The 19082-nt window shown below is 46.2% G+C and overlaps 1 protein-coding gene and 1 non-coding gene across 2 annotated transcripts in view; one reads left to right on the forward strand and one right to left on the reverse strand.

Annotated features, from left to right (window-relative positions):
- CACNA2D3 (calcium voltage-gated channel auxiliary subunit alpha2delta 3) overlaps positions 1-19082 on the reverse strand; it is a 789028-nt gene that overhangs the window by 744422 nt on the left and 25524 nt on the right. The window lies entirely within an intron of this gene.
- TRNAD-GUC (transfer RNA aspartic acid (anticodon GUC)) lies at positions 9854-9926 on the forward strand. The gene has a single exon. It is a non-coding gene; the product is annotated as a tRNA-Asp (tRNA).

Consider the following 19082-nt stretch of genomic DNA (forward strand, 5'->3'; position numbering starts at 1 on the left):
AATGTGGAGACAGTCTGAAAGGAAATGCAGCCAGCTCCACAGGGATCCACGCTGCAAATTTTAAGGGTTTAAACAAAGCCCCTGCCCACCTGGATGGTTCTTGGCAAACAGGGAGACAAGAATTTCAGGAGACGGGCTGCAGTCACTGCATGCCTGGGATCCTCTCTTAGGGCACTCAAGGCAGCCTCTCTTTGTGGTTCCTTTTTCTGGGTAACAGACTTCAAGTTACACCACTGGAGGTCGAATGTATTTTTGGTGATCACATGGCCACCTCTCCACCATCCCTGGAGGGTGAGCCGAGAAGCTTCTGCATCAGAGGAAATGAAGCCATCTCAGAATCCCAGGGCAGAGGGACCCAGCGAACTGTTCCTTGTCTAACCGCCCCACTGGATCCTCCCTCCGCCCCCCACAGGACGTCAGACGGGATCCAAGTTCAGGATAAGCTGGTTCAGTGATTCTCAAGCAGGGGCAGCACCATCACCAAATCCCAAGGACATTCAGGGGAAGGACTTGGCATTTACTGTGGACACACACCAGAAACTGTCCCACACGATAAGGAACTATCCCTCCCCAAACGCCATTGAAGTTTCTTTTTAAAAAGACCGATTTCCTTCATTCATCTTGTTGGACAGAAAAGAAAGATAAGATTCAGAGAAGTGGTGCATCCTGCACTTGGTCACCCAGCTAGTTAAGAGGCAGAGCCAGGACTAAAACCTGGGCTTTCTGGCTTCTTCTCTCTATTCTGCCGTAAGGAAAGGTGGAAGCAGCAGGAACAGAGATGATGGGTATTGTTTACTGAGGCTTCACCATGGTCCCGGACCTGGGTTAAGCGCTTTGCACACTTTCATTGAATCTGCACAAGCACCCTGATTGAAATCTAGGTCTCAGAGAGGGTAACTAACTTGTTGGAGGCCACACAGCCTGGAAGTGGCAGGCTATGGCCCTCACTGAGAGGCCTCTCCTGCTCAGAGCTGGGCACTACCGTGTACACCACACAAAGGAATGACAGGCAGAGACTGAGGATATACCAAACCACTCCTCCCCTCGTCACAAAGTGCCCGCCCCCTAAGGCCTTCGGGAGATGCATCGAGGACTAGAAGGTTACCAAACCTCCCCTTCCAGAACTTTCAAATGACTGGAAAATTGATCCCAGAGGAAAAAGTTCCTTCCAACGCTTAGGAGCTGTCTGCAGAAAGGCCAGATACATGGATTTGAAAGGAAACTTTGGAGTCAAAAAAGCAGAATGAGGGCTTCCCTGGTGGCGCAGTGGTTGAGAATCTGCCTGCCAATGCAGGGGACATGGGTTTGAGCCCTGCTCTGGGAGGATACCACATGCCGCGGAGCAACTAGGCCCGTGAGCCACAGCTACTGAGCCTGCACGTCTGGAGCCTGTGCTCTGCAACAAGAGAGGCCGCGATAGTGAGAGCCCCGCGCACCGCGATGAAGAGTGGCCCCCGCTTGCCACAACTCGAGAAAGCCCTCGCACAGAAACGAAGACCCAACACAGCCATAAATAAAAATAAATAAATAATTAATTAATTTTTTTTAAAAAAAGAAAAAAAAAAAGCAGAATGACAGAAGTAATCCCAATCGATTCCCCAGGAGGAGGGGAAGGTGGGCAGAAAGCCCAGTCTCAGGTGAGCTCCAACTGCTTGCTCGGTGCGTGAATCCCTTGCCATGACAGGGAACTGATTGTTCCAAACTTCGGTAGTGGAGGGAGTATTCCTAAGGTTGGGACTTGCAGGTTGAATGCGTGTGGAATCAGCATGCCTACCATATAGACACGGGAACTCCCGGAAGGACAAAGGAAGAGGGAGGGCAGGTCCCACAGGAAAGGCAGGGGACACCTGGGTCTCAGCTCATTCTCCTAATACACAGAAAAGGTGGCACGAAGCCATCTTTCTCACCTGAGGGCCTTTGTTCATCCTGGTGCCTTTTCCAGAAGCATCCTATTCCTGTCTCCCCAGCGTCTCCTCCTCATCCGGCTAACTCCAACTTAATGCTGAGGCTCAACCAAGGGGTCGTCTCCTCCCTGACCTCCTGATTGGGTTAGGCACCCCACTGGGTGCTGCCCTAGCCCTCTGGGCTGACCTCTCTCCAAGAATCAACCACACGGTACTGAAATTGGGTGTTCACTAGTCTTTTCCTCAACTAGATCATGCAGCCTGTATAGGAAGGGGCTGAGCATCTCCTGCAGCACCTGACATCGTGCCTGTCATGCTGCATACAGACAGGCATTGACACCTCCCCATCCTGCAAGTCTCAGCCCACCCATCACTCTGGGGACCACACTACCACAGCTCTCTCCTATCCAGGTCTCATTTCAGTGGCAGTATTACACTTGCTTCTCCAGGGGATCTTCCTAAAAAGCAACCTAAATGTCATTACCCACTCAAAAACCAGTGACTCTCAGGTAGAGTGTGTTTCTTGCTTATAACTGTTCTACCCCTTCCTCTGGGAGAACTGTCACTCCTACCCCACTAACATCAGACTTGGCCGTATGATTATTTTGGCCAGTGAAATGTGAGAAGTGACATGCCCACTTCAAAGCAGGAGCTTTAGGAGCTATCGTGGATTCCACCATTGCTCTCTGCCTCTGCCACCAGGACAGCACTCTCCCAGAGCAAGGGGACTCCCTCAGCTTGGATCCTGGGATGCAGAGGATGTGGAGCAGAGCCATAGTCGACCCATGAAGGTCAAGTAACCATGTGGGTCTTGGTTATATGTTTGAAAGGTGGACTGCAGCCATTCCTTAAGGCTTTCCTGAGATTTTTTTCCTCACAGTACTTATCACAATCAGTTGTTGCAGGTCACTGAGATGTGGTTGTTACTGCAGCATAACGCAGCAAAAGCTATTATAAGCTCCCATTGCACTTAGTATCAAATCCAAACTCATCACCACAGCCTGGAGCCTACACCATCTGACCCTTTACTGCTTCTCCAACCTCACTCTCCTCCTCACTCGTTCCGCTCCAGCCAAACCAGCCTCTGACCATTTCTCAACATGCCAACAAAATTCTGCCTCCAGACCTGGCACTTGCTCTCCCCTCTGCCTGGAATGTACCTAATCAGGGAGGCCTTCTTTAACAGCCTTGTCTAAAACAGCACCTTCCATTGTTCCTTATCCCTTTACCCTCTTAAGTTTTCTTTATGTCACTTATCGCTACATGACATTATATTATATACTAATTTTAACTAATTCTCATCAGTTTCTACCACCAGCAGGTACGCTCCATGGTCAGAGAGTACATGCATCGTATTTATCTCTGAATCCCCACAGCTTAGAACAGAACCTGGCGCACTGCAGGCACTTAATAGATACTTGTTGAATAATTCAACGCCTGACTGCCTTACCCACTAGGTTATAAGGTCCATGGGGGCAGCAGCTGGGCCCCTCTGAGACAGACGGTATTTTCCAAAGATGGCCACAACATTTCCCATCCTACATGTTCTTTTAAACATCTTACCACTCCCTCATCTTGAATGTCGGTGGATCTTTAACTGATTCAACCAATGCGGCAGAAATGATGCCAAGTGATGTCAAGACTTTCCAGACTAGGTCCCAAAGTGCCATTCACTTCTTCCTTGTTCTCTTGGAACTCAACTCTCACATTAGGAGGATGTCCAAACCATCCTGCTACAGAGACCATACAGAGAGGCCACATGGAGGGCCCCCGCCCATAGCCCAGCTGAGGTCCCAGTATATACACATGAGTGAAGCTGCCTCCAGACAATTTCAACTCCCAGCTGCCAGGTCATCCCAGGTTCCAAGTCTTCTTAGATGACATCCTAGCAGAAACAAGTCACCCTGTTGTGTTCAAATCCCAGACCCCAGAATCCATGAATAGGACAAAATGGTTGTTCTTCACCATGAAGCACTGGGGTGTTTTGTTACTCAGCAACAGTGACTAAAACATCTCTATGACCACCCAGCACATGACCCAAACCCAGCACAGAGCAGGCACTCAGTAAATATCCTGAGTGAAAAACTGGCTCTGGCCCAGTGTCCTTGTCTTTAATTTGAGGCTAAAATCCATCTTTTGCCTTGTCTCCAACAAGTCCTGGGGAAGGGCACTGTCTGTGACGTGAGCCCCTCCAGGATTCCTGGGGGTCCATACACCTCAGAAATGGCCATGACCGTGAAGGTGAACCCAGATTATGAGCCAATGAACATCTGCCCATGGCTGGGAAGCCATAAAAACACAAGTGGCTACTCCCCAAGGAGCAATCGTCACTGTCTTAAACTCAGGGAATGATGAGACCCAGAAACCCTCACCGGCTGGCTTTGGTTCAGCCTTTATTGTATTTCCTAAAGGAGCCTCTCTCTTGTCAAGGTACACAATGGAAACAGAATGGCAGCCTAAGAATGATGATTTTCATATCATGATATCCTAAAGGCTGGGAGGCTGCTGCCTCAAACAGTCATTTCTCATAATGAAAACAGAAGGAAAGGCACAAAAGCTTGAACTGTTTTTAAGGTCCTGGGGCTGAACCTTTGTCATCAGTAGCTCTTTTATTCCCTCTTAAGCTTCAATTTGACCAGCACACATGACATTCAGTTACTAATTCCTGTGCTAAAGCAGAGGTTGATGACCTGTGAAGCGAAAGAGACCCAAGCTTCAGGGCCCCTCCCAGGGGACCCAGCATTGTGTTCACATGCATATGCTTTTGTCAAATTAACAAAAGTGAAATATTTTAACCTCAATTGGTTAAGACCACTGTCTCCTTCACTCCAGCCTGCCCTCTGTCACACTTCTCTCCCCATCGGGGGACAATGGTGTGGCCGGGGGCTTGTAGGGAATGTAGTGAAGAGGAATTGTGGGGGGGGGGGGGTCCATTCACTTGGGGTATAGAGGGCTCTGAGTATGTCTTATTTCCCTGTATAGTCAATGCTAGTTCAGTAATTAGTAGTATTTGGGATTCACACAAAGTTTTGCGTGCCTCTGAAGGGAATAATCCCAACACCGAATGATATTGTGCTTCATATCCTTATTGTTCCCTCTACCTTAATAGCAGATGTCTACCCTCCAGCAATTGCCGGTAGGTGGCACTCTCCCACCTGTACCCAGGGTCCCTTTCCAGTCACCTCCACCACGGCTGCCCCACCTGCCACTGACCTCCATCCACACTGGCCTTGCCTGCTGGACCGCGCCTTTGCTCACATGCTTCCTTCGTCTAAAATGGTCTCATCCAATCACATTTCTTGAGGCCATTTAATTTCTTACACCTTAGACACAAAATACTGATCTTAATGAAAACCAGCATAAATCTCATTAAAATGCATGGAAAATGAGGATACCAATGACAAACTGGTTAATGAGTGTCTTCAATTCAAAGGATATTTAAGATTAGTCACTGCACAGAAAATTTGAAATGCCCTAAAGTCTCACAGCTCATGAGTGAAAGAAGTTTCATAGGCGTTTTCCCAAATTTGACATGCCTAAAAATATATATGACAATACCAGTAACAACTAGTGAAGCTGAAAGTTTTCTAAACCATCAGTAATAAAAGTCAAATTTCCATCATCCATTCCAGAGCTGTGGTTCTCACCCAGTGCTTTTACAAAAGACTAATGCCTGGGTCCCAGCGATTCTGATTTAATTGGTCTAGGGAGCATCCTGGGCTTCAGGATTCTTAATAGTTCCCAGATTATTCTACTGGGCATCCGGGGCGCAGAACCACTGCCAAAAAAGAATGCATCTTTCTATTTTCTCCGCAGAAAATGATATTACAAAATCATCATCTTATAAAGAGTGGATCAATATATATTCAACCAAAAAGTGTAGGGAAAAAAAGGAGATTTTGGAGCATGTCAGGCTATCAATTAAAATAATAATAATAATAGTAATGATAACTTTATGTTATTTTCTGGATTTTGCAATGTTTGTGGTATGTTTGTTACATAAATGACACAACTTTTAAATTAAATAACGTGTTATGATTTCTTTTCTATTCATAATTTTGTGTTCTGTTTCATAAAGTGTACTCCCCAAATTGTATAAGCTTGAGTTCTCCCCTGGAAAAAAGAGCAAATTTTGTGTGTGTTGTTTTTCAAAATAGGTAGATTCCATTAGCCAAGGAAGGCAAAGAACTTGATGGGTAACAAATCCAAGAAGATTAAATATAGAATCAACATTCATCAGCACCAGGCCCATAAGAATTTGATAATTCTGTCATATTTGCCTCCATATTCAGCACAAGCCGGGTACATGGGAGGTACTAGTGAGAAATCTGTTAACTTTTTTTTTTTTTTACTGATTCCCTCCTTGACTACTGGATATATTATGGCTATGCAGAATATAATTTTTTATGATTTTGAAGTTTAAAAGTTTTTTATTTAAACTGCATCCCCTATTACAGTCATTAAAACGGACTCTTATTAAGAGTGTGTATTAACACCAAGAATGATAAAGGACATAAAACTGTACATCCCAAATCACTGAAATCAAGTTAAAAAATCTGCACTGAGCAAGAAAAAAGTCTGGAAGGAAAAAAATGACAACATGTTAATAGTAGTAATACTAGCATATAAAATTATGGATTATTTTTTCTCTTCTTTCTCTAGGTCCCCATTTTCCAAAATTTCATGATTGATCATGTACTAGTTTAATGATGACTGAATCAACCAGGACTCCAATAGGAAATAAATGACAAAGGCAAATTGTTATCATTTGCAGAGCGTTTCCTTAAGAGGGATGATTTAAAACGGAGAGATTGACAGAGCTTTTACCCTCTGAAACACTGCAGTTGCTATGCAGGGTGATCAGATACATGACTCTTACAGGCTTCTTCCCAGAAGTGACACACATCACCTTCACTCATATTCCATCAGCCAAAAGCAAGTTATATGACCACACCTCAACAGGGTGGGAAGTATGATTTAACATGCACCCTGAGGGAGGACAAAGGAAATATCTGTGAACATCACTAGCGACCATCATGGGGGAAAGATCCAGACAGCCAATTTCCTTTGCATTTCTGCAGATGAGTGAGTCTGACCCAAAGCTCCAAGCAGCACAAGTTCCAGAAGTGCTTGCTGGGTGAACAAATCAAAATCATTGCCCCAAGAGGAATTGCCCTGTCTCTACTACCTCAACACAGAAGCAGCACAGTGGGTGATACCATGTGGGACCTAGATCAAATCCTCGAAAGGAAAGACAGAAAAAAACACCACCAACCCTTGAAAACTGAGCATGGCCATCCGATTCTGAGAAGCCAGTTCTGCATCAACACTCTTGTTATTCAAGATTTGACGTAAGATGAATGGGTAAAAAAGATGTGATATATATATATAATGGAATACTACTCAGCCATAAAAAAGAACAAAATTTTGCCATTTGCAGCAACATGGATGGACTTGGAGGGCATATGCTAAGTGAAATAAGTCAGACAGAGAAAAACAAAAAAATATGATATCACTTATATGTGGAATCTAAAAAATAAAACAAACTGGTAAATATAATAAAAAAGAAGCAGACTCACAGATACAGAGAATGAACTGGTTACCAGTGGGGAGAGGGATGGAGGGAGGGGCAAGATAGGGGTGGGGGAGTGGGAGGTACAAACTACTGGGTGTAAGATAGGCTCAAGGATGTATTGCACAACACGGGGAATCGAGCCCAATATTTTGTGATAACTATAAATGGAAAGTAACCTTTTAAAATTGTATAAAAATATATTTTAAAAGATTTGTAAAAAGGAAAAGTCAGTTTATCCTGGAGAGAAGACGCAGCACATGATTCTGCTTGGGAGGGGTCAGATGCAGGAGGCCAAGCACACACTGCTCTAGAAGCTAGCGATGGGCTCCTTTTTTCCTGGCGAGCGGTGAACTCCAGTATATTGTTCAAAGACAGAATCGATACTGAAAACATTTTCAAGTTGGTCTGGAGCAAAATTTCCACAGAAGGCATCTGAAATAAAATAGCTCACAAAAGGAGCTAAATTAACAGGTAGGGGGATTTTTGTAGCTGCACCCAGGGTGACCTCATAGCTGCCACTGGAAGATAAACCCCCTAGAGAGCCAAATAAAAGCCCACAGAAATAGCGAGCCAGGGGTCTTCTGATACCATCCCACCCCCTGCCAAAGAATTACAAAGCTCTAAGTAGCCAGACTGCAGGAAGCAGAGATTATAGACAACACAGCAGAGGGGACAGTCTTGGTGCAGCACCATGGAGCTGGTATGCCTCCCACCCTGGCTGGCAATTTCCTTCTGAAATAGCGCAGCTCCTTTTAAAATTATATGTTGCTTCTCCCCACCTCAAAGAACTTCTGAATGTAATGATTACAAGGAAGTTGCTAACTGAAAAGAGCCTTTGCACGGAGAATTTCTCCTCTTTCTTCTTACTGTTCCCACCCAAGTCATCATCTTTGTTCAACACATCCATCATCCCTCACTTGAAGAGGAAATCACTCCAACAAAGGGGCTGGGGGCCTCTGCTGACTTGCAAAGCACTCAAAGACTTTGGTGAGTGTGTTAGTTACCTATCGCTATATAACAAGTCACCGCCAAAACCTAGTTGCTTAAAACATTAATGGTCATTTCTTATTTCTCATGGTTTCTGTGGGGCAGGAATTGGGGAAAGGCTCAGCTGAGCGGTTCCTATACGATGTCTCGCAACTGACTGCAGTCAGATCTCAGCTGGGGATGGTGTCACCTGAAGATCAAACCAGGTTAGAGGATCCATTTTTAAAGTGGCTCACCCTCCTAGCTAGCAAGTCAGTGTTGCCTGTTGGTCAAGGGCCTTAGCTTCTGTCCATGTGGGCCCCTCATGGCACGGTGACTAGCTCCTCCAGAGCAAGGGATCCTAGACACCAGGGCAGAGACCAAGCCTCGGAAGTCACGAATCATCAGTTCTGCCAGGAAGGACTAGCCCTGATTCAGTGAAGGAGAAGACCATACAAGAACATGAAGACCAGGAGCCATCTTGGAGTCTGGCTGCCAGGGAGTCAAAGAGACTGACCATTAGGCACTATGGGTGTAGCAGATGCAATTGATGCCTTACCCACATTCACCCAACTTCCAACTGGGCAGGAAGTTCTGAGGATTGACCACCTCCCAGGAGCAGCCCTGAATCAATGGCTGATGTGCATCAGTGTATAAATGTGCCAGCTCCCTCACCCTTTGAGTGGGAACCCCCAGTGAATTACACTCCAGTTGCACAGTGGCGACTGGCTTAACAAAGCACCCTTTCTCACTTCCCCACTCCCCAGCTGGTGTTTCCTGGGTTCATCTTATAAATAAACAATATGCACTCAGATCACTAACTCAGGTTCTGCCTCTGGGACCCAACCCAAGGCATGGAGGGCAATGAAAAGTTTCCTGTATTCATGGAGCTTTCTTTGAGTTGGGGAGGCACAACAGATGCGTATAAATCAGGCTTCATAGCCTCAAAAAACAAGGTATAAGCTAATACCAGCAATTATGTTCCTAAAGAAAATACTATGTTTGGCAAAACTTCAGTTGGCAAGATCACATGAAAAATAGAGGATTAGTTGGGTAACAATAAAAGTGACACTCCATGTATTTTTAAACTACAGTAAATAAAAGTTCTGGAAGGTATCAATTTCCAAAACAAACAAAATGTGTTCAGGTTGAAGATTTGCTCCAGGAAGCAGCCCTGCTCCTGAATGACCTTCCTCACTTGCCCTACAGTCATGGTTCTGGTGCTGGGACCTGCTAACACAGGTTTTTCTGCAGACTGGATGTCCCACATGAAATAGCATTCATCCACACCGTGAGGGAGTTTTCCTCTCTACAGCTTGCTTTCCATTCTTTTGATCATGTTAAGAAAAAAAAAAAAGAAACCCAATGCTGTGTTCAAGGTTATCTTTAACAAAATACCCACAGGAATTCCCTGGTGGTCCAGGGGTTAGGACCCCGCGCTGTCACTGCTGAGGGCCCGGGTTCAATCCCTGGTTGGGGAACTAATGAGATCCCAACAAGCTGCACAGCCCAGCGAAAAAAACAAAAACCAACGTGATCCTCTTTATCTCCCGATGTCCCTTGTCCCTAGACTGAGGCCATGATCTGGTTCTGGCCGATGGAGTTGAGCAGAAGTGATGTGCGTCCCTTCCAAGACGAGGCAGATAGAGCCAGGGTGCATCCTCACCCTCTCTTCCATTTCCACAGCAACCTACAGGCATGTGATGTGATGGTGGAGCCAGGATGGAAGTGGCCTGCAGCCCTGAGTGGCGATTCAGGACAGACACTGCCCCAGAATGTTGTCCTCCCTCAGCAGGCTCTGTGCAAGTCCCTTTGTTGAAGGAAGCCAGGAGATTCCAAGGCGTATTTATTAGTGCAACATAGCCTAGCGCAGCCCTGACCAATAAAACCACCTCCCCAAAGTCTTTTTCTAAGGCTTCAAGCAAAGAGCCTTCAGAAGGCAAAACTATCCAGCTAGAATTTAATACAACTGTTTTGTTTTCTTAGCAGTTACTTCCACTGTGGCAGGTGATAATGGTTTGTGATTTATTTATAGTACCGATACAAGATTTCCATTTAAATAATTGTATTGAAGCTTTTAAAAAAAATAAGTCCGTTTATAGAAAAACAGTAAAGCCATGAAAGTACAACCAAATGACTGAAATGTAGGAAACACGGCATCAATCTCACAGAGGGAGAGGAAACCACAGTGGCGTGTGTTTTTGTTGACAGCACTGGACTGTCCATCTGCAACAAGATCATAGATTTTTTTAAATGTGGCTGTACAACATAACACCACGTTACTTCAAAATCGTGTTGGACAAAGCCTCATTTGGCCAGACATAACAAAAGAGGCTGGGTAAACAAGACCAGAGGGAGGATCAAAGCAGAGGTGCTTGGAGGTTGATGGCTGACTTTGGGACAGCTTCCTAGAAGAGAAAAATTAGACAGGCATATTGGGTGCAGTTGGGAAAACAATAATAATTTGGGGGAAGAAATAGTAAGAGGCATTTGAGGCATAGAATATACTATTTGCAATGCGCTAGCAAAATAGCACAATGTTTAAAAATACAGGTTCCTAAGCCCAAGAGCTCTGGATTCCAATCTGACTCCAGTGCTTGATCTTGGGCAAGTTACTTCACCTCCCTGGTTTTGGTGCTTATTTGTAAAATGTGGATAATAAGAGTACCTCCCTAATCAGGTCGTTGAGAATATTAAATGAGTTATTACCCATAAGTGCTTAGATTAGTGCCTTGTACCCAACAAATGCTACAGAAGTATTAGCTATGTCTTTTTTAAGAAAATGGTACATAGTAGATCCTTAGTAAAATTGTTTGAATTTGAATGAAAGAAAATAATGATTTGTATGGGGAATAGCATTCAAATTAGCTAGTTGGATTAAAAGAGCCATTTTGTTCATCTATTCTGGAGATTTAAATACATATATATATATGTATGTATATATATATTATATATATACATATATATATATATATATATATATATATATATATAATATATATATATACATATATATATATATGCCCTTCCAATCATATCCTAATACAAATCCCCATAGTTTGCAGCTAAAAAGCTGTGACTAGGTCTAGAATTCAGTATTTGATTGTCTTCTACCGCGTTACTTAGCCTCTAGTTCTTCGTTGGCTGAATGCCTGTGCTGCCCCAAATGGAAGTTCTGAAAGGGTGTTAGATCACATTTCACTTTATCATGAGGATTTGCACCAGCCAGGTCCCAACAGAAAAAGTTAAGTATCGTTCTACAGAACTCTTTCAGGCTGCAAGTAGCAACCCAGTAGTAAGAGGTAATATCATTAATTTAGTGGGTTAGAACTACCATTTTTTTAAATAAATAGAATAAAAAGGGTCAGTGCAGTGCACACATAAGAAAAAACAATTGACACACACACACACACACACACATGCACAGACACACCACTTTGCCACGTAAATATATTTCTTACTGTGGGTCATGTTAAAAAGTTCAAAAGATGGACTATAGCCCCTTTAAGTTTTCTCTTCATTAGTCATTATATCTACTCCTTTATTTAGCATCTATCCAACCAGCAACCCCCAACCATATTCCTTGAGACCGCGTTTGTCTTCATTGTTCACAAACAATAACACGAGCACAGTGCCTGACAAACAGCACATATTCAATAATGTTGATGGGATAAATGAGATTTAAGTTATTCCACAAGCCCCACAAACCTAGAGTCCACTTATTTCTCACTAAGTATATTTATTTTGACTCCAAAATACATATGTGTGCATATCTCCTTCCCTATTTCCTTTCACTGGCTTGAACTAAGGGATTCAGGTAGGCTGCTGGCATTGACTGGTTGCTCTATCAAATGTGGTCAGTGGCCAGTGCTTACAGATATGATCCCAAACTTCCCCAAAAGAACAATGTCCTCTTTTTACAAATGGGGACACTGAGGCCCAGAGTAGTGTCTTAACCTGCCCAAGGTCACAGAGCTACCATGTGTCACTTTAACCTGATACCCCTTGCCCTGCACAGTCTATGGTTACTCAGTACAGAGGAACTTGCCTACCTTCTCCTCCAAAGGGAGACTGGGGTCACAGTGGACCTGTGGCCCATTTACACAATACAATGAGCTCATTAGGAAACTGAGTGTGATGAAGCTCTCCCACAACCCTCAATTTCTGGCTACATCACTAGTAACACCTATACGGGTCCAATTTAGATAAAACTCCTTCCCAGGGGACCGCTTTGCTTCTCTAGCAAGTGTGTAAAACAGGAGGGGCTGTCTCAGCAATCTGATCACAATAAATAAGCATGGAGTCCCACAACCCCACATTTTTTTCTCACACTGAGATAAAAATTCTTCTGGTATTAAAAAGATCAATCACAGGTTGCACTTCAAAGTATCCATAAATGTCTCCTTAAAATATTTTACCCACGTGTTTTTTTTTGTTTTTGTTTTTGTTTTTGTTTAATTTATTTATTATATTTATTTTTGGCTGTGTTGGGTCTTCGTTTCTGTGCGAGGGCTTCCTCTAGTTGCGGCAAGCGGGGGCCACTCTTCATCGCGGTGCGCGGGCCTCTTCACTATCTCGGCCTCTCTTGTTGCGGAGCACAGGCTCCAGACGCGCAGGCTCAGTAATTGTGGCTCACGGGCCTAGTTGCTCCGCGGCATGTGGGATCCTCCCAGACCAGGGCTCGAACCCACGTCCCCTGCATTAGCAGGCAGACTCCCAACCACTGCGCCACCAGGGAAGCCCTACCCATGTGTTTTTGTTCTATAAACACTATTAAAAATTAAGAAGGAAAGATGGAACAATTACATTCTGAGGTTTTATTTTGCCTTTGCCTCTCCCCTTTCTGGAACCTTGAGTGATTCCCTTCTTTCTCAGTTTGTCCATCTCCCATCCCACAGTTCCTTGGGCCACAGTGTGGACAAATGACCAACTTCTGAGAACAGGTATTTATTCTTTAAAAGATATTTGAGGCACCTACTATGTGCTAGACTGTGTGAGACTTAGGTTCACATGCATTTAATCAGAGAAGGTTTTGAAAAGAAGCCAAACTCTCTCATGGATTTTTTTTTTTTAATTAAATGACCAATTGGATGGATGGGTGGATGGAAGGATAAGCACCATTTTAAAGTTTTACCAAATAAGAGGATCTGTCAATAGAAATGCAGCTTTTAAAGAAACAGGCACCAGCTCAATGGCCAAAACATCCCAGGTGTGGCATTTAGTATAAACTCAGCTTCAGAACAATGTCCACTCTCCTGAGATGAGAATGTTTCATTTAATATCATTTGCTTCAAGTATGGAATATTAACCACAGCCATCCTTCCATTTACCCATTCATCCATGCATTCATCACCTATTCAACAATCCATCCATTCATCCACCCAACCACCCATCCATTCACCCATTTCTCCATCCATCAGCCTACCTACCCAATCATCCATCTACCCAAACATCTATCTAGTCCTTCACCCAATCAACCATCCATCCTTCTATCCAACCCTCCCTTCCTTCCTCTCTCCCTCCATTCATCCAACCACTGATCCAATCCATTCACTCATCCCTACATCCATCCATTCACCCATCCATCCATCCACTCATCCAAACGATTCCTTCATCCATCCAGTCACCCATCCCTCTATCTCTTCCTCTCTCCACCTATTTATCCATCTATCCATCATGTATTAAGTACTAATTCTGCAGCTACTTCAAGAGCTATCTCCTCTCAGAATACTCCCCAATCCTGGCTGAATTATAATTATCATGTTTATTCCTCTATAATGGTTTTATTTTAATAGGTGACTCATGCCTCTCCCTGGGAAATAGCTCTACCATATAAGAGAATTAAGTTATAGTAACTATAATAATAGAAATAATAATGATGTTACCATTTATTGAGAATTTACTATGTCCAGATTATTTGATGAACCCTCATAATGGCTCCCAGAGACACCAGAATCACCCCCAGCTTATACACCATGGGCACACTGTGTTACAGAAGCAAGGCCAGAATGGGATGCCCAGGCCTGTCCAGACCCTGCCCATGTTCTCATGAGAGGGAAGGGGGCTGGGGAGGGATGCCTGGCTTTCATTCTTTCCCATTCTCCTCCTGCCCCTGGAATAAGACCATCCCATCTGTCTTTCACTTTCATTATATTTTTCCTTTAAAATCCTCAGAGCAGGGCTTCCCTGGTGGCGCAGTGGTTTAGAATCCGCCTGCCAATGCAGGAGAGACTGGTTCGAGCCCTGGTCCGGGAAGATCCCACACGCCGCGGAGCAACTAAGCCCGTGCGCCACAACTACTGAGCCTGCCCTCTAGAGCCCGCGAGCCACAACTACTGAAGCCCGCGTACCTAGAGCCCGTGCTCCGCAACAAGAGAAGCCACCGCAATGAGAAGCCCTGAGAAGCCCGCGCACCTCAACGAAGAGTAGCCCCCACTCGCCACAACTAGAGAAAGCCCGCGCGCAGCAACAAAGACCCAACGCAGCCAAAAATAAATTAAAAAAAAAAAAAATCCTAAAGAATAAAAAAGAAAAAATCCTCCGAGCACTTCCCAAAGCTTATACCTTTAACACCTAAAGTATAAACTAAAAGGGGGAAACTAGAAAATGACAAATTCAGCTCCCAGTAGGCAAGCTGCATCTTAACTCACTGGAATTTTAGGGACTTTTGTGTTTTTGTTTTTTCTCCCCAGGAACAAACCAAAATCTTATTTTTTCCACATAGGAAAGCAGGACTTCAAAACTGAACTTTCCCAGGGAAGGTCAAATCTGCTTCTATTCTTTATGTGTTTGTATGTGTCTCCACATAAGACAGACAGACAGACAGACAGACAGAAGTTTCTTCAGGAGAGCCCCTCTGTTACTAAAATAATATGAAGTGCATTACCCATTCAAGAGCCAGGCACCGAATCTATCTTCCCCTTACCTGGACTTGTGGTAAACCCCAGACCATGAGCAGGTACCCTAGGATATCCTGTGGGCACCTGAAACTAGGCATATCTGGAACCATATTTGTCACCCTCACCCTACAAACTGGTCCTCTTCTTATGTCCCTTGCTTGACTCTGGAAACCATCTGATCACTGAAGGCCCTGCCCTGGGCCCCAAGCATCAGAGGGCCCCCTCTGGCTTTCCTCCAGCCATGTCCCTCCCAAAGGGGAAAAGGGTCTACAGGCACAAGGGGACATGACCCCCACCCCACGAACAACAGTCTTCCCCATCTACACTTTGCTCCAGCACCTAGAATCCTGAAATTCCCTGCCCAAATACCTGCCCCAAGTCTGCTTCCAGGACCTGTGTGGGCCCCTTCCCCAGTGGTCCCCCCTGAGGGCAGACAACACTGCCAGCGTGTGCAGGCCGAGGCCCAGGGTAGCCTAGAGGTGGCTGGGTGCAGAAAGGGGGTGTGGAGGTGGCACAGACGTGCAGGCTGGACTGTCCACAGGTGTGTGCAAGACCCTGCACAGTCCCAGTTAGAGCCGGGGTGGGTGGGGAGAGAATGGAGTCAGGCCACAGGCTGGGGACCTCAATTTTGCTCCTTCCCTGAACCCACAAATGTTAGGGACAGGCCTGGATTCTGCCTCTGAAACATCTCCCAGGTGTCCATCCTCCCGGTTCTCACTGCCCTGGTATAAAACCTTCATCACTAGACTTCCTAGCTCCACCCAGGATCCCCATCCCTTCCTGTGACCTATACCGGTTGGTGTTTGAGTTGTCCTAAAACACAAAACTGGTCCGATCCTGCCCTCATCCTCCACTCCCCTCATGGTTCAAGCCTCCTACTTAGCATGGAAACAAGTCCACCCATCCCTGGGTTCCTACCCACCTCACCAGCTCCACTTTCTCTTCCTGAGCACCCGTACGCAGGGCTCAGACCACAGCAGACTCCTTGCCCTCCCCCCGAACATGGTGGTGCCCAGGCTGCCCTTCAGCCTGGGAAACAACCTCTACTTGACAAGCCTGTTCCAGCTGCCAGGTCCTGGTTGATTTTCAACGGTCCCCTCCTTTTCTGAGGTCCTCTGCAGCCCAGGAGATTGAACCAAGTGGCTGCTCTCTCTCTGGGGCTGCAGTCTGTACTAGGAGGGGTTTCTGACTGTTCTGAAGTCTTGTTCTGTGTCTACCTGTCCCGCGGCACCGTGAGCCCCTAGCTTGGTCTCTGCATCCCAGCCCTGTGCGTAGCACACGGAGGAGCAGGGAGAATGGAGGAGACATCTGAGGCTGAGAGCCCCGGGTCACCCCAAGGAGCATATGTGAAGCATCACAGAAGTCAGTCGTATAAGAACAGTCTAAGCATAACTCTTCCTGTGAAACCTTTGGAAAAGCTCACCTTGGCCCTCAGTCAAGCAGACAGTCAAGCAGGACAACAAAAGCAAACATCAATACAGTGCTCACCATGTGCCAGGAGGTACCTGTCTTAACACTGTAATCCTCACCAAAATCTTACAATAATCTTCACTTCACAGATGAGGAAACAGAGGCACAGAGAGGTTATGTAACTTGCCCAAGATCACACAGAGTATGGAAGAGTCAGGATCTGACCCAGTTTGGCTCCAAAGTCTGTTGTCTTTTCTTCTATATAACACCACCGACAGTAGCAGAGAAGGATAAAGAAGGAAGGGTCTGTTTTGGTCTCTCTTTTACCAGAACCTAGCAGGAAATTCTCCAAGCAAGGGCTTCCCTGATGCCTTTCACCTGCTAATGCTCTCTACACCAAATACTGGTTTTTAAAGAATCAGAGGAGCTAATGGTTCCTCTGTGCCACACACTACAGTGATTGCCTTAAGTGCATGAGTTCCTTGCTCCTCACAACAGCCTCATGACGCTGAAGCTATCATTTCCCCATTTTACAGATGGAAACACTGTGCCCCTGAAGAGTGAAGCCACATGCCCAAGCGACAGAGCCAGTAAACAATGCAGAGGGGATTCACAGCTGTGCCCTCATCCCAAGCTCTTACCCTGACATTTATTTTTCATCTTTTTGGGTAGCTATGCACTGGTTCTCCCGGAAAAGTGTGGGTTCTGCATGCATAAAGAACTAGCTAGAAATCAAAGTATATTATTAGCATTATGCACTCAAGAGGAGAAATTTTCATTCCTCGCTGAACTTGCAACGCAGGCAAGAAAAGGCCATGAGTGACGCCGAGCTTCGTCCATGGCCATGGCTGGGCCGTGGCTGGGACGGTGAATCCCCAAAGCGAGGAGGAGCCCATGGCCAGTGGCCCTGTCCACGGCAACAACGGAGCCCAGCTGCAGCCTCGCATCTGACTCTTGCTGCCACCCTGTGACGAACTGCTGCAATCACAGGCAGGGAACACGGGCCCCATCAGCCGGGTTGAAGACAGAGGGGGGCCCCCAACACTGATTCCCCGAGAGAATCCACTGGGCTTGCCCCCTGAGAGATTCAGAGGCTCAGGCAGCTCAAAAAGACTGGTGGGTGGAACGTGTCCCCAGCCCCCAGAGAAGAAGATTCCAGCCGTGGGTGAACAAGCCACGTGGCCAGCGCAGTGTGGGGACCCAGGAAGATGAGAGGGTGACAGGCCCCCAAGGAAGCCCTCGCCTCCTCTGCTGGGGCACCCAGGCTCAAGGGGTGATGTCCCAAGGCTCCCGGGCAGGCTCCTGGGTGCACAGCCAGACACTGTGCCCGAGACCTTGGAGACGCCAGGACCCTGCTGTCTTTATCCCCCCGGGGAGCGAGAAGGCCGCCGCCGTCCTTGCAGGGGAGGTAGTGGGCACAGAGCACATGTCTCAGGCGGGGCCCTCAGCTTCTTGGAGGCTGTTCTCCTACCACACTCTTTCTTAAACATACTCTGAGTTGTGAGCTTATTTTTCACAGCGAGATGAATCAGACTGTGTTTCTTTTGGAGCCAGAGTAGGGAGTCCAGAGCCCCCAGGTTCAGGGAAACATCTCGCGTGCAGACCCAACACAGAATAGCAAGGGGCTGAAGTTCGGCCTTTGGAGTTGGACAGATCTGAGTACAAACTCCTCCTGTGGGTCACGCCCGCCCTGTGTGACCTGAGCCGGCCCTCCCTAAGTACAGCTCCTGGTCTGTAAGATGGGGATTATCACACCTGCTCCCTGGGGTCCTCGGGAGGATTCCGTGAGAAGAGTGTGGGTCCTTCTAGGCAGTGGTGAGCAGTTATGGGCTCCAAACCATTTACTGTTACCTTGTTATTACCTGTGTCTCCCTCCGATCCTCACGCTCCAGGTTAAGCCAATTACATGACCCTCTTGCCTCCACCTCTCCAGAGTTACTTACTGACTGTAGAACCTCGAGCAAGTTACTTAGCTGCTCGTGCCTCGGTTTCCCCATCTATACGACCGGCAAAACAGGAGCACAGCTCTCTCAGAGGGAAGTGGTGAGGATTAAATTAAACAGTAAGTAAGTTCAGGGTAGAGCACACCGCCCTGCCCAGAGAAAATGATCAATAAATGCTACCTCTGATGGAGAATGCTGCCCCCTCTGAAATGCAGGGTGCTGGGGAGGGGACCAGGGATGGGGGCGCAAGCTGCAGCCCCTGCTGGTGGTGGAGGAGAGCCTTGGGCCAGAATTCCTCTGCAGAGAAAATGGGGCTCCAGCTTCATGTCGGCTCCAAAGGGGCTCCCACCAAGCTGACAACGGGGTCCTCAATTTGTCCTCAGCT

The sequence above is a fragment of the Eschrichtius robustus genome, chromosome 12, assembly GCF_028021215.1.
Source record: "Eschrichtius robustus isolate mEscRob2 chromosome 12, mEscRob2.pri, whole genome shotgun sequence".
Classification (NCBI taxonomy): domain Eukaryota; kingdom Metazoa; phylum Chordata; class Mammalia; order Artiodactyla; family Eschrichtiidae; genus Eschrichtius; species Eschrichtius robustus.